Genomic DNA, 14,688 nt, shown 5'->3' with positions numbered 1-14,688 from the left:
AGCTCTATAGATGTAATAACACTGTAACTTTAGTGACTATAAAGTTTTTGTCAGGCGAATGCCTCATAAAAAATATTACAAGAATGGAGGTGAATGTAAATAATAACAAATATTTACAGTATTACAACAATTAGATAAAATTCTAATATAAAATGTGTTTGAAAATGCTAGGACTGACATTAGTAAAAAATCATGTACATAAAAAATAAGTTGGTATACATAACTGCTGTGTTACTACTTTAGTGTTTATACAGGTCATTTACTTTTTTATTTCTCATGGTTATAAGCATTGTTTAATGGTTTATATCATAGTTCTTTTAATCCTGTATTGTCATGTCTAAGATGTCCAAGGCATAAACAACCACTTGGCAACCAACATGCTAGTTTCCTATATGTATGAATATGGTTTTTTTCATTTAACAATATTACTTTAAAAAAGAAGAAAAAAAAACAGCTTATTTATATCTGTAAGTTTGTAGGACTCGCCAGAAAGTTTACATCATCCATGATCATAAAAAGCTATGGTCATTCTATGTTTTTTCCTATGAATTTATAGTCAATCAAACTAAAAATATATTATTAGGTTTTATGTATTCTATATTTCTTAATATTCTGTTAAACTGTTTGAGAGCAAAATTTTACAATAATCCAATGATACTTACCTTATTTTTTTTAAAGATCAATAGGGTGTTTCTTTTTATTCTTATACTTAGATATTTACACGAAAAAAAGGTTTATAAAGCCTTGAGGCAGGCAGTAGTTATTTTTTAATATTTATTAGGCATCAATTATTATGCTCATTCTTATTTATGTTTAGTTGAATTATTATATATTGGTACTTACTACATTCATAATAAATGCTAATTAACATTCTTCAAATGGTTAGTGTGTATGTATAGATGATGCAAACAACTAATTATTATTTAAAAACAATTAAATTTTATTGATATGAATAGTTCTTTTATTATAATTTTTATGAAGATTTATTTACATGTTTTGACAAGTCTTGTAATTGTTCAGTATTTTATTAATTAACTTTTCAGTGTAGATGAAAGAGTTAGAGCATTTATATCTTTACTTTTAAAGCTTGCTTGGAAAAACCAATTGTGCCAAGTAATTTAATAATACAATATACTTATATATTACTGTGAAAGCCAAAACTTCAACTGATCCAAAGAGTGTATCTGTAACTATTCTATGATTGTGAAGTCCTAAAAACATAAAATAGTGAAATAGAATAGTGTTGAGGATGGGTGATTTTGTTTTTAGATAAAAAAAGCAAGCAAAACTATCACTAATCCAAACTGGTCAATGAAATCCATGATCTTATATACTGAATTTAGGCTGGAATTCTTAAGTGAAGAATATTATTTTTTATAAACGAAACCATGGAGACAAATATAAAACATGATTAAAAAATACTTGTATTGCAGAAATGGCTGTAAATTATGTCTTCCAAAACATTCACACAACACCATCTAGTCTCAAATTAAGCAAAGCTTGTATTATGAGAACTAGACAAATGATAAACCTATTTATATATTTCTAAATACATAAATGATCATGTTCATCACAAAAACATTTTGTCCTAGGTAGGCCATGAACCCACAACCTCTGGTATAGCAGTCATTGCCACTAACCGCTTGACCAACAGGCCAGTCAAAATTAATTAATATAGATTATTACACAACTGAATTAGTAGGAATAAGTCACATACATATTGTAGTAATAATATATACCATATTATAACTCTATAGATTGATTGCAGATCAGACAGAAAGTTGTAAAAATATTCTAGAGACTAGGCATAAATAGAAACTGCTTTAATATATATCTAAACTCCTTCATGTTCCATATAATCTAACCAAGAATTATTCATGACAGCTTAGTACATTTATGCAAATCAGACATTACCGCCTGCAGTCGCAGTCGTCGTATACAACAAAAAGGGTTTTTACACAATTTAATGTGATTCGTTTTGCCGCAACTCATTTTACGACAAGCCAACAACATAGCCAAGGCGCCTTTGTATTTGTTCGCTCGTTTTAAATGACTGAAGTATCTTATCTTATATAAGAATTACCCACCTGGCAGAAGTTATGTATTTTCACATACATACATATAGGTACTCACTTAGGCAATCATTGCACAATCTTTCATCGAACTCGTTTTGTAGTCTTGCCATTATTTTTTAATTGTCATTAGTAAAGGAAGGGAAGTGTGAACTAGAAGAAGATGCACAGATTTTCGTAGAAAGTACTAACTGAGGTTCTTACTTCATTAAAATCGACGCCTACGTTTATAATATATAATTTTGTAAGTGTCACATTTATATTTTTAGGCATTACTATTACATTTACATTTAGGCATAGATAAAGTGCTCAATGTTTTAATTTCACATAATAATATGTTTCAGCAAAAAGAATCGAAAATATTTGTTGTTTAAAATAACTTTTGAAACTAACTTAATCAGGTTTCTATTAATTTTCCAGACTAAATAAAAGTTATTATTGTTAGGAATGTAGACAATCGATGTTTTAACTGACCGGCTATTGATTAAATACCCGTATATGTATATGTTTTAAGTATTTTGTGGATACCTACTGCTGGTGGCGTATTGCGTCGTGACCGTCGCTGGTCGGCGGCTGCTGGTAGTCTCACGCCTGTCGATCAATTAATCGCTTCAAATATTCATATACCGAACGATAGTAGGCGAGCCACCTTGAACTTTCTTTTTGCAACAGTTCTTCAAATGCCACGGACTTAATTGTCTTTTAGCAAAGAGTATACGCAGTAGTCTAAATAAACTTGGGACTGTTTACACAATCAAGCTTCTGGTAAACATAGTTTCTGTCTCTAATAAATTATTCACCATGAATATGTAGATGATGTAGAGACCAAACAATTAAAAGAAAAAGAGGACAGATAGATAAAAGATCTATTTACCGAAATAGCTACAAAAAACGTATATTATCGTGACATTTAGACACTGGGGAATCGGGACATCAATAAAACCCTCGCGAAAATAGGACGCATCAATATCAAGCTGGTCGTTTTGTTCTAGGTTAATTATTAAGGGAGGGTAGTTAAAATAAATTATCCTAAATTCTATTTTCGTAGGTTAAAGTGTTGAAAGTGCACTAGTATACGGCATTTCGATTGCACGGATAGCCGAGTGGTTAAGGTCATCACGCCAAACTCACTGTGCGCGACGTGTCGCTGGTTCGATCACAGCGTAGGACAAGCGTTTGTGTGATCTACGATTGCTTGTTCAGAGTCTGGGTGTCTTTGGGCATGTGAAATGTAAGTTAGTGAAGAGAGACACTGCTGCGACAATAGATTGACGCAAACGGCCCCAAAACAGTTTTACGCCTTTAAAATCACGATCGGAATATGTATTGCAATGACACATTACAAAGAAATCCACTGTCATATTGTGTTAACTGCGATATCAGCAAAGAAATGCAGGTGTTCATTTTGCGGCATTATCATAAAGAATCTTGTTGAAATGCGTTGAGTACCTTATCAAAGACAATTATGTATAATTGATATAACACTCATGCAATCTCTAAGGATTAAGCACAAGGTTTATCTGAAGACGTTAAGAATAAACTATTTTACAATAATTATGTTATAATATACATTAAACAAATTATGTGTAAAATACGTACTTCTAGTGTCAATAGAGAGACAATAAATGTTTATATATTTTCCTTCTTTATATGGGCTCATTAACGCTGTATGGATTCTAGAGATCTAACAAGCATAGGAAAACCAGCGCATAGTATTACTAATCTCGTGATAAGTTAAGATCAACATATTTTTTTATTAAAACGTATCTTGACTGCTATTGTCACTAAACAAATAATAAATGTTTCTGTATTTCTTTGTTGTCTGGTAACGTTACTATCATTCTGTTAGACAAATCGTCATCATCATCAGCTAGCCTCTACTAAGAGAGATCGCAACAAGATCTGTAAGACTGGTTGTCAAACTTTCTAGCTTCTCGTCGTAAAGACTGTCAAAAATGTATCGATAAAAGCCGGGAACTCGTGTTATTACATAGATGGTCACCCATCCACGGACCGACCGTAACAAGCGTACCACCGTTCACAGGCTAACTGTGATCGACAACTTGTGCAGTTCTAGCTTAGCCTCACTCTATCATCCTCATTCTCTTGATAGACTAAGATCAAATATAGTTATGGACTTAAAGGATAATGGAGTAATGGACAAAAACAAATGTTTATTTTTCCATAGTGCAACTGGATGAAAACCTGTATCATACCCGCCGTGCATGTCACAAATCGTCACCTTCCCCAACAACAACTGAAATCTGTAGGCTTTTCATCCAACAATATCGAGTTCTGTTCGAATCTAATTAAGATCGAGTTTGTACTCTAAAATCCACCTGGATTGCTCATTGATTTTGATTTTGTTTCAAAGTACCATTTCAGTATCGTGTCAAATACAGCACGATACCAGTTTGGGTACCAGCTTATGCAGAGACCAGAGTAAGGAAATACAAATTTGAACTTGGTTTTATAATCCCCTTTCGTAGCACTAACGTCGTGTTACTAGAACTGTGTACAAATATAAAAAGCTGCGTTAGCTTATTGTTTGACTGATCCAATAGTGCTTACATTAATTTGACAATGAAACAACTTTGTAGGTTAGCCAAGTTGAAGTTACTTACGGCCAGTCGCCATCACCCAAGTTTATTGACCCATCGAGTAAAGGATATTAAAAGTCGGCACGCGATCTATTTAGCCAATATTGCTTATGGACTTGCTTTATTTTACTAAATATTAATACAATTTGGTCAGGTCATATGTTTACTTTTTGTTTTTTGCTACCTAATATATTGTGAAAGGTTTTTCGTATGTACGATTCAACGTATTTTTTTTTTAATTTAAGCACATAGTTCGTATAGTTATGCTTGCTCTACAAATTTGTTGTAGCTGTGGTCGTCATTACTAGTTAAACTATAACCTTTTTTGTCAGTGGTGTAATTGAGTAATGTAATGTTTATTTTATAGCCGTTAACGACCATGTAGTAACTTATAATAACGAAACAAGTAGACATGTATTCATTTACATATACTTACATAAACGATAAAAAATCACTATGTTTGATTAAGCAAACAACGTTCCAGATATTGCGGTATTAATGGCCCTTTTGTTTAACGTGGACTCACAAACATTCGCCTTTGTCTTAGTGACATAATATACCAACCATTTTTGGGCATTGTAGCCTTAAACAGGGAGGGGTTAGAATGATAGTCAACATAATGACATCACCAGCCTTCGTAGATTGTACCCCAATATGTTGAAAGGAGTTGTCTTGAGCTTTAGGATCAATGCCTGTTCAGACAGCAACTTTTATATGATTGCAATAAAAAATAGACGTTGAATCAATGGTTATAAAGTGTTAGAGGATCTCCCTTTGTATTTTCACTTAACCTTTATGTTAAACTGTCTCTTGTATGCTGATTTACCAAATAATCAGCCTCAAAGTGTTTATGATCTTTAACGAACTATTTACTAGAGCTGAAGAATTTATGGTAACCTCCCCTCCCGATTCCGAGTAAAGCTAAATCTACAATTAGGTTAAATACGTCTTCGTAATATAGCTAAATGCCAAGGTAAGGCACCGCGGCAGAAGCGCGAGCATGCGGAGCGAATAACCCGCTAAAGCTCTGAAAGCTATTAAGCTTTTTCGGTTATCAGCGTTGAAGGAAGGTAGGGCTGCTTTGTTGCTTTATCCGAAAATGTCAGGCGTGGTCGTGACGTCACCGACGAAATGGCGCGACATTTCGCGGTGTGCCTGCCACACCCGTGCTCACCCTAAGGGTCTGTTCAGACTTAGTAAAGCCGCAGCACATACCAGCTTGAAGCTTCTCAAAATTAAAGAAAGAGAGTAAATTGACGCTGGTTCTGAGTTCAAACTTTCCTTTGCTTGAAACATTCTACATTCAAAGTTACTCTGATTCGGCACAGAAAACATAAAAAAACAACACATTTGTGCGTAATACTAATTCCCACCCGTCCACGTCTTTATTGTTTAGTTGCGTCAGTGGCGTGTGTGAACCAGCTCTAAAGTCTTCACATAACAGGGTTGTCCGAGTAAAACATCCCCCAAGGTTCTTTCGAAGACTGCCGTCGTTTTTACCCGGTACTAATATACTAATAGTTAAGTACCACATTATAGTGCCCATTTAATCACGGAAAAAGTAATTAAATAGATTACGGCTTCTATAAAATATGAATAGCAACTTTTGACGTATTATGTTGTGTTTGTATACGTTTGAAAGGTTTCCACGTATGGCGTACTTTATATTGCGACAAGCTTAACAGATTATATGATTGTGCTAGGATGTTAACTATTCAATTTTCATTGCACTTCGTAAAAGAGATTATTGTGTATGCAGATGATAGAAATTTCTAATCCCTATATGAGCTGTAACAACTAGTCTATAAATGCATCTTAATGCGTTATTGTTCTGGGGGCCTACCGCCACTTCTCCAAGTAATATGCGGGTGTGGAAGAGAGATGCCGCTTTACACCGTATATTGCGCTGTCACGCTTCCACAACTATAATAACATTATTTTAGACGTGGTAGTAGACCTTATTCTATAAAAGGCCATGCGTCTTCCAGATTCAATATTAACTAGTTCTGTCAAATTCGATACATAGATGTGAAGAATAACAATCATTTTCCAAAAGATGCAGTATTTGCAGGATGCAGGCTAAGCTTTCACTAATGAAGAGCTAGCCACGTATTGATAAATTCGCATTATGAAGGCTGTGTAAGACTAGGCAGTAATTAAGAAATTGCATTGGATCTTTCAAATCATATTGCTCCCTTCTCTGTTGCGCACGCAGCCTAAAGACGATGTCGATACTTCATGCATTTAACATGGTATTGCAATCGTACATCGAGCAAACCTTCCGCAGATAAGGTCATTTAAGCAATTGCATTTGTTAAGGAATCATGAAGCAGAGGGTCCATGGCATCGTAATAATCCTCCGGGGTCTAAAATCTTAGACATGTCAATCTTAATATACATAAATCTCGTGTCACAATGTTTGTCCTCAATGGACTCATAAACCACTTAACCGATTTTAATAAAATTCGCACACGGGCATGGGCAGTTCGATCCAACTTGAGAGATAGGATAGTTTAAATCTCAAGTTTAGTCGCAATTTCTTCTAACCACGCGGACGAAGTCGCGGCCAACAGCTAGTACATTACAAACTTGTGAAATTAAAGGTTAAACATTTAATCAATATGTAAAACAGGTCGATTAGGCCGACAGTACTTACGTTAAGCGATATGATCAACTATTACGAAATTATTTAATCACTATCTTAACTACCACCAAATAATTAAGTAATTAGCCTTATTTTAAATCTAAATAAATGAATTCCCGAAACTATTACAAGTATTCCCTAGTGTATAGTATTTTGATATGAATGAGTATGAAATTTATTGGGAATATGCGTGAAATGAACGATATTAGTGGTCACGATAGTGTAAATAATTTACTCAAATGATGTTATAATGGTTTACTTTGGTTAACAGGTAATCACGATGGCAGTAATGGCCGACAGTCTGTAGGACGTGTTGCTATTTCGGCTTCTGGTAAGTTATTATTTTACAATTTGAGCTAAAAGAAAATTCTTGCTCGCTTTTTTTTATTCCAAATGTTATGCTAAGTTTGTTACTACATTTCCGCATCTATTAAAGCGTAACTAATCATGCTTCATGAATCATGCCCGTCACTAGAAATGCCTTGTCGAACCTTCTTGACGATTTTTTTTTTATCGGACCGCACCGACGCTCGTCGGTCGTTGTTGTGGGGAAGCAGGTGACCATTGTTTTACCCGTCAACAACGTTGATGGATTATTTCGCTAACTTTTCGCGAAATGCGACAACGCGGCCTAAATGCGGAAGAAGGGTCTATTGTCTCTGAAGGCCGCTGCTTCGGAGGTGCGGTCACGCGCTGATGTACGTTAAATTAAAAACAACGATATTTTAGTCTCTAATTAAATTAAAAAAGACCATCTAATTCACTTCAATATTAATATTACTTCACCTATTAATTAAAAAAAACCTTTTTGTATTTAAAAAAGGTATATCATTTCTTTATTAGTGGCAAAGTGAATTAAGTAGTGTTTGTTTCTCGGTTGTCATATATACAACTCAAATTGTCTAAATAAAATATGAGATTAGTCATTGGTCCTTAAAGTTCTTGAGAAACAACATGCTGTTACAGGTAGATCAATAAATTATTACTATTAAAACTGCTGACTAATAGAAAAGTGTGTGTGACCCTAATTTTCCAATCCACATCTGTTAAAAAGTATTGTCTAGAAATTTCCATCCTAGCTTTTGAACGAAAATTTCTTCAGCCTACCGATGTGCATGTCAAAATGCATTATCTGATTAGTCAAATAAACAAAACTCTTTTCTTGATTGCTTGATAGTGGAGGTCTCGATCCAACCCTATCAGTGAATCGATTAGGTTGTCGAGTATATATTGGCAGTGACCGCATAGACGCATGATGGTTGCCACGCCTTACTCAATCACGACCGGGACTAAGCTTTAATGTTCCTGAAACTAGAACGCGGAAATACGCGAACGTTTTACGGCAAACTAGTTCTTCTTTGTTTCTGTTAAGGCTCCATGTCAAAAGGCTCATCCATTGTTTAAGGGGTGGCTATGTTTACTCACCTCGTCCGGCCTAATTTGGCCGATTTGATTTTGTTAACGGACGTTTATATACAACCATATATTGCATTAACTTCCACCGATAATATACTAGTTAATTCATGTGATTTGACGCAATATACACAAAACGGCCCATAATTATATCCGTTCAGTTCACTGTTTACAAGGTATTTTGTTGGATTTTGGCGTGAATGTTTATCGGAAGTTGTACGCCTTTGATAATTTGGTAATAATAAACGACGCTAAATTGAGGCCGTCTTTCAAGCTTTGTATTTTCAGCGATACTCCGAATGGTTCCTGAACAGTGTTCGCTTGCGTTGCGTTCGTCTGCTCTTCGTATAATTAACAAAACGTAGGTAATTTAGCTAATAACGCTTCAACAATGAATGTTAATGTTCAAGTCTATTAAGTTATTATTCATTTGTCCAGAAAAGTGACTGGTTTCATAATTGGTACCTATCTGTCTGTTTTCTACTCTGAGTCACTGCATGTTTAATCCTATTTCAACATTTCCCGACTATTTTCACCTAAATCATATGATTTGACTAAATTATTTGCAATATTAACATACTTATATGTAAAAAATATGTTACATAATCCACGCCCTGGACATCAAATGCTAACCAGTAGTGCTCTCAATTATTTGGGAGATGCGCCGGCGCATAAACTCCGCGAATGGAGTCACGGACGACATAATATTTACGAGTTGTCTAGACAGGCGTCCCGCTAACTTAATAACTAGGGTTCCCCACCGTAGCAGTGACTATTTTTATTTCCGATTTTGAAAGCTACTAGTAAAAAAAAACCAGTTGTTATTTATTATTATGTTATTTGTATAATTTTATCAGTCTTCGTTTTAACCCGGTTTGTTGAATTATGATGTAAGTATGAGGAAGCTCTACTCGAAAAGGAGTTTAATCATAACCTGAAGTGAACGATCAACCAGCTGGTTTGCTTGCACATAGCACTTAATTTACAATCTTTCCTAACTTGAATGTGACATTTAAAAACTTAACATATTACACAATTCTTGATCTACTTAAGCAAGACCTTGTAGCGACGTCATTTTACGCTTCGCGTGCATATTTTTCTGCAGATATTCGACGTAGAATAAAGAGCATTATACTTCTTAATTCATTGCAAACAAATTCTCTTCAGGGTTATTTGCTTCCAAAATTATGAATCACTCATTGTTTGTTAAGTGTTTTGAAGCTTATTTAGTCGTGCCGTCTTTGCTCATCACTTGCAATTCTTGGATGACTTGTGTTGCATTCCTTTGCATAGTGAAAATCACATTGCCAATGTTGTCGTATTGCATCGTTAATCGTTAGTAGTAACAGTGTCTAGCCATCCGTGTGTGGCGTTGCACAAGAGCTGTCGACATAATAGCTTTAGTACAAACAGTGCAGGTGCCCGCTACCTTGCCTGCAAAAAATATTGTTTGCATAAGTCGTAAGTAGGTAGCTCCAAAGAAAATTACAGAAAATCGTCATTTCTTTATTCACATAAACTTTAACTAAAATTTAATCATTGATGTCTTAAAACCTGTTAGATCAAAGATTATATAACACCGAGAAAGTAAGTTAAGGATACCAAGTTTTTGCATCTCAGTAAAATATTCACATTCCCTTTAAAGTTTCAAAGAGCTGAATACACACAACTAGTGACAGCGAAATGTTAACGGTTAATTAGTTCATCGCTCGGGCAGGCTTAATAGTACGGAAGCGCTTCCTAACAAAAACGGCGTTGGACGTCAAAGTGGTCAGGACACTCAATGGTAGTAGTACCGCGCATGAACTTTGGTAGAGCTCCAACTCACCTTGAGGTTTGCTGTTACGTACGCTAAAATACACTATCAAAACAGTGCGTTTCGTTCACTGTTCCGAGTCACACGCCCGCTTGGCAGGCGCTCCACACATATTATTATTGTTTAATAAATAAAGCCGTGATAAAACTCGCTACGGATTCTATAGCGTTTTACTGCCGTGTCTTATAACGTTCTTGTATTATTAATATATGATTCGGGATAGTAATATTGCGGAGAATTATTTTTGTAATGTGGACGTGACGTGTATATCGCGGAGTCAGCGTCTCATTGGATTGTCTGAGATTCGTCTGGACTAAACCTACGTATTTCTATGATGTGAGTATTGCACAGTTTAATATTCGCAAGAAATTAAATATGGTTTACTAATTTTAAGCTTTTAAATATTATATTAAAATTAAAAGTGGTTTAAAAAGAAATAGTGAATAATAACCGGTGATTTTATGGCATGTAGTTTTTATATTATTCACAAAAATATCCAGCAGGCCCGATGTAATAATAGACAGAATAACTGTTATCTTCTCTTTTTAAAACGTTTTATCAAATGATTTAAAATTTATAAAAAAACTAATTATAAATGCAAATTCGATCCGTATTATATAAAGCCACTAAATTGATACAAAAAAATAATATATGATTAGTTAAGAATATTAGAGTAAAAATTCTACTGCAAGTTTATGATTATTGACATATTTATTTATATTTCTTTTTTAATCAGTTTTGAAAGGTTTTTAATATTTAATTTGTTCCTAGCAATATAACCATATTTTACTTATACTTTCATTTAATTTCGGTTTCAATAATGACATAGCTACTAATTTTTTTTTTTCTGATTTACATGCAAATTTTTTATATTTAAAATGTACCTTATAATATTTTTGACAAAAAAACTTAGAACGAATTGACCAAAACCATGATGACGCTTACTCAACAATATGTTGAATTAAAGGAAAACTAAAAAGTACAAAAAATAGAAATATGTACTCGAAAAACACAATAAAGTACTATGATAAGACTAAGTTGAGTGGTTTCGAGTTTAGTCTTTAGGTATACCTTAGAATATAAATAGGTACATGAAACAAAAAAAAAAACTATTAAAACCTCTTCAGTGCCTATTACCGATAAGTCACCTATATTGATAAATATTGAGAATCTAATATCGTTTGATAACTCGAACAACTTCGAAGAGCTATTCAATTAAATGAATTGTCACCATCGGATGGTTTGCAAGCGACTGCCCTAGATCCAACGTAAGTGGATTATGAAGGCATTGTAAGGCAACTAACTGCACTATTTGTTATAAATGAATAAATATATATCTCATTTATAAACATAAATAAACAACTCCTATTTATGTAATACTTGAATCATATTTCCGCATTTCCTTATTGTGTTTTATATTATTCAGTTAATACAGGCACGTAACAAAATTATACGTGAAAATTGCCTACAAAAAGTCTAAAAAAGCACAAAAAAAATATTTGCTTATATCTTGTAAAAATCGAAGGCACGGACGATTTAATATTTTCTTAAGTAAATAAATGAGTTGTACAGTGATATTTAAATGTATATTTAGAATAGAATCTAATTGGGCTAAAAAACTATTTTTAGTGGTCTTTAATAACTATAGTATAGCATACTTTCTGTCACTAAAAAATGAAAACAATTAACTGGACGTTGCCGAAAAACTCACGTAGGTGGACGTTTAACGAAACGAGGAACTCGAAATTATACTCCATCCTTTCAATTTCATATATTTGTTATTTAAATAAATAAACGGTTTAGTCATGCGCATTTCTCGGTAAAATCCAACCACTACATACATATGTACCTCCTAAAGTACTTGACTAAGTGTGTAGTGTTTACAAATTGTTGTTATCACTAAGTACCAACGTAACAGACATTATTATGTTAGTATTGATTTATCTGTGATATGATTTGATAAGAAAATGCAGACTCTGACGCTAAATAGACCATTGTGTGTGTAGTGGATAGCCCATCAATAACGGCCGTCGTCAAGTAATAGTTCGTGTCATTTCAAATATTACGTCAGAAGGAAATAAGGTAATGGCTCTACATAATGACGTTTCTCAGTTCTTTGTTGAGCTGTACATGAAATGTATGTTTGTTTAATGGTAAAAACGTTTTAGGGTACTGAGAACTAAGAATCATGTTTGTGCTGGTATAACTACTGTTTACAGTATTATGATGAATGTTACAGGTAAAATTTACGGTTAATATAAATATGGTGGACAAGATAAAAAATGTTGACAGTTTTGGGTAAATTTAATTGTGTTTTCTTCCCTATGATTTGATTGCACGGATAGCCGTGTGATTGAGGTCACCACGCCAAACCACTAAGCGCGACGTGTCGCGAGTTTGATCCCCGAGGAGGACAAGCGTTTGTGTTATCCACGAATGCTTGTCCTGATATTGGGTGTCTTTAGGGCATGTCATTTGAATGCTTGTGAAACCCTCACCGAAACAAGGATTAAATTCCTTTGCAAGCGGGATTAGTTAAACAAAAGTATATTAGAGTCGAAACTTTTATCAAAATTATATTATTTACTGCAATTGTTCATATTCCTGAGTTTTTATAACACACTACACAGAACAAATGTATGTTATTTTGTGGATATAAACGTTGTACTGCAGCGTTTCCCTGAGTCATCGGCGCTCGGGGCAAACCCTTTTGACCTACTAAGGTTGAATTAGGGTCGCCTAAGCAGACGGAGGTGAACCACTATGTGCCCTAACTTTGATGATGATAGAATTAGGTACAATGTGAGAAACGTCCACAATAATCTTGCCTGTTGACGTTTATAATAAAAAAAAATCTGCCGCCAAAAAACCATTGACTACGTCCTTCCAAAAAATTAAGATGGCGCCTCAACTCCACTAAGACACGGGCTCTGCGGCGTCTCATATTCATACTTTTTATTAGATAATTGAGATTAAAAAAAAAACGTGACGCGTGACGGTATTTCTTTTTCCAACACCGATACAGAAAACTTAAAAAATCTAGGAAGAAATTATGATATTGTATTGTCAAAGAGAGCCGCTGTTCTGCGACTGTTTCTGCGTTGATATGCTTACACAACTGCAATAAGTTTACCTTAAGACGCCTGCAATCCAAACTTGATCAAAAACAATCTTGTGTGAAGTGCGCTTTCCTCAAAATATTTCTTACTTAGGTATAAAAAGAAAACTATTTTTATACCAAGCGACGAAAGACTCCCTTTAATACCAGTCTTCAGACCTTTTTACCCTCAAAAAGTTCAAACATTTGTTCAAGTATAAGTTTCCTATAATATTTGCTATCTCTTTAACTGAATGAAAGTTACCGTATGTTCTAAGAACTCAATAATATCCGTGTTTACTCATACAGTTATCGTGGAACCTGACTTACTGAGCTAATTCTAGGTATACTTTAATTAATATTTAGTGAAGTTTGTGGAATTTACTTGTACACACATGAGTTCCTATGACTATCATAACTAAAGTATTTATATTTCCTTATATCATGACAAAATATACGGACGATGTACATGTACATATGTCACTCATATTCAGATGAGTTCGAGTCTAATAAGAAAGACATACTACTTACCACGATCAAAGGCATCCCCTTTGCGCGTGGCAGTTCGACAACATGGGTTTTGCCATGCCTTTTCCCAACAGTGTTGCTGTCGGTTTCCAGTCAAACCAAGCTAAGTAAGTTTTACAAGGAGCGACTGCCTATCTCACATGCTCAACCCAGGAGCCTGGGCAACATGATACTGCTAAATAAGACTGGCTCTCAGACTTTCTAGCTTCTAAGTACCCATAAACTGACAAAAAATAAACATTAATAACAGCCGACCGGGACTCAAAATTTAACGTGCCTTCGGAAGCACGGTTTTATGTTTATAATATATTTATAAAATACTATATGTCGTGCAACAAGCAGCGTGATTGATGCACGCACGCACTGTCATACTGATTCCTATTGATACGATCACAAGTAATAATAACCTTTAGTTTTGTTCCGTGCACTAACTTTTATAAGCATTGTATCATAACAAATATATTTTAACCCTAGAAAGATAGTCTGCGTAAAATTGACGCATGCATTCTTGAAATATT

General features: G+C 34.3%; 1 protein-coding gene across 3 annotated transcripts in view; it reads left to right on the top strand.

Moving 5' to 3' along the window:
• The window catches only part of LOC113503377 (probable phospholipid-transporting ATPase IM), a 50,158-nt gene that overhangs the window by 291 nt on the left and 35,179 nt on the right, over window positions 1–14,688 (top strand). For 2 of the 3 annotated variants that reach the window (XM_026885296.1, XM_026885292.1), the window contains exon 2: window positions 7,588–7,647. The gene's annotated coding sequence lies outside the window, so the exon portion shown is untranslated. Of the gene's footprint in view, window positions 1–7,587; window positions 7,648–10,584; window positions 10,882–14,688 lie in introns of those variants that run through there. The other variant, XM_026885293.1, reaches the window with a different exon arrangement.

Source organism: Trichoplusia ni, chromosome 19 (genome assembly GCF_003590095.1).
Source record: "Trichoplusia ni isolate ovarian cell line Hi5 chromosome 19, tn1, whole genome shotgun sequence".
Classification (NCBI taxonomy): domain Eukaryota; kingdom Metazoa; phylum Arthropoda; class Insecta; order Lepidoptera; family Noctuidae; genus Trichoplusia; species Trichoplusia ni.
This window is presented reverse-complemented; position numbering and strand designations above follow the sequence as displayed.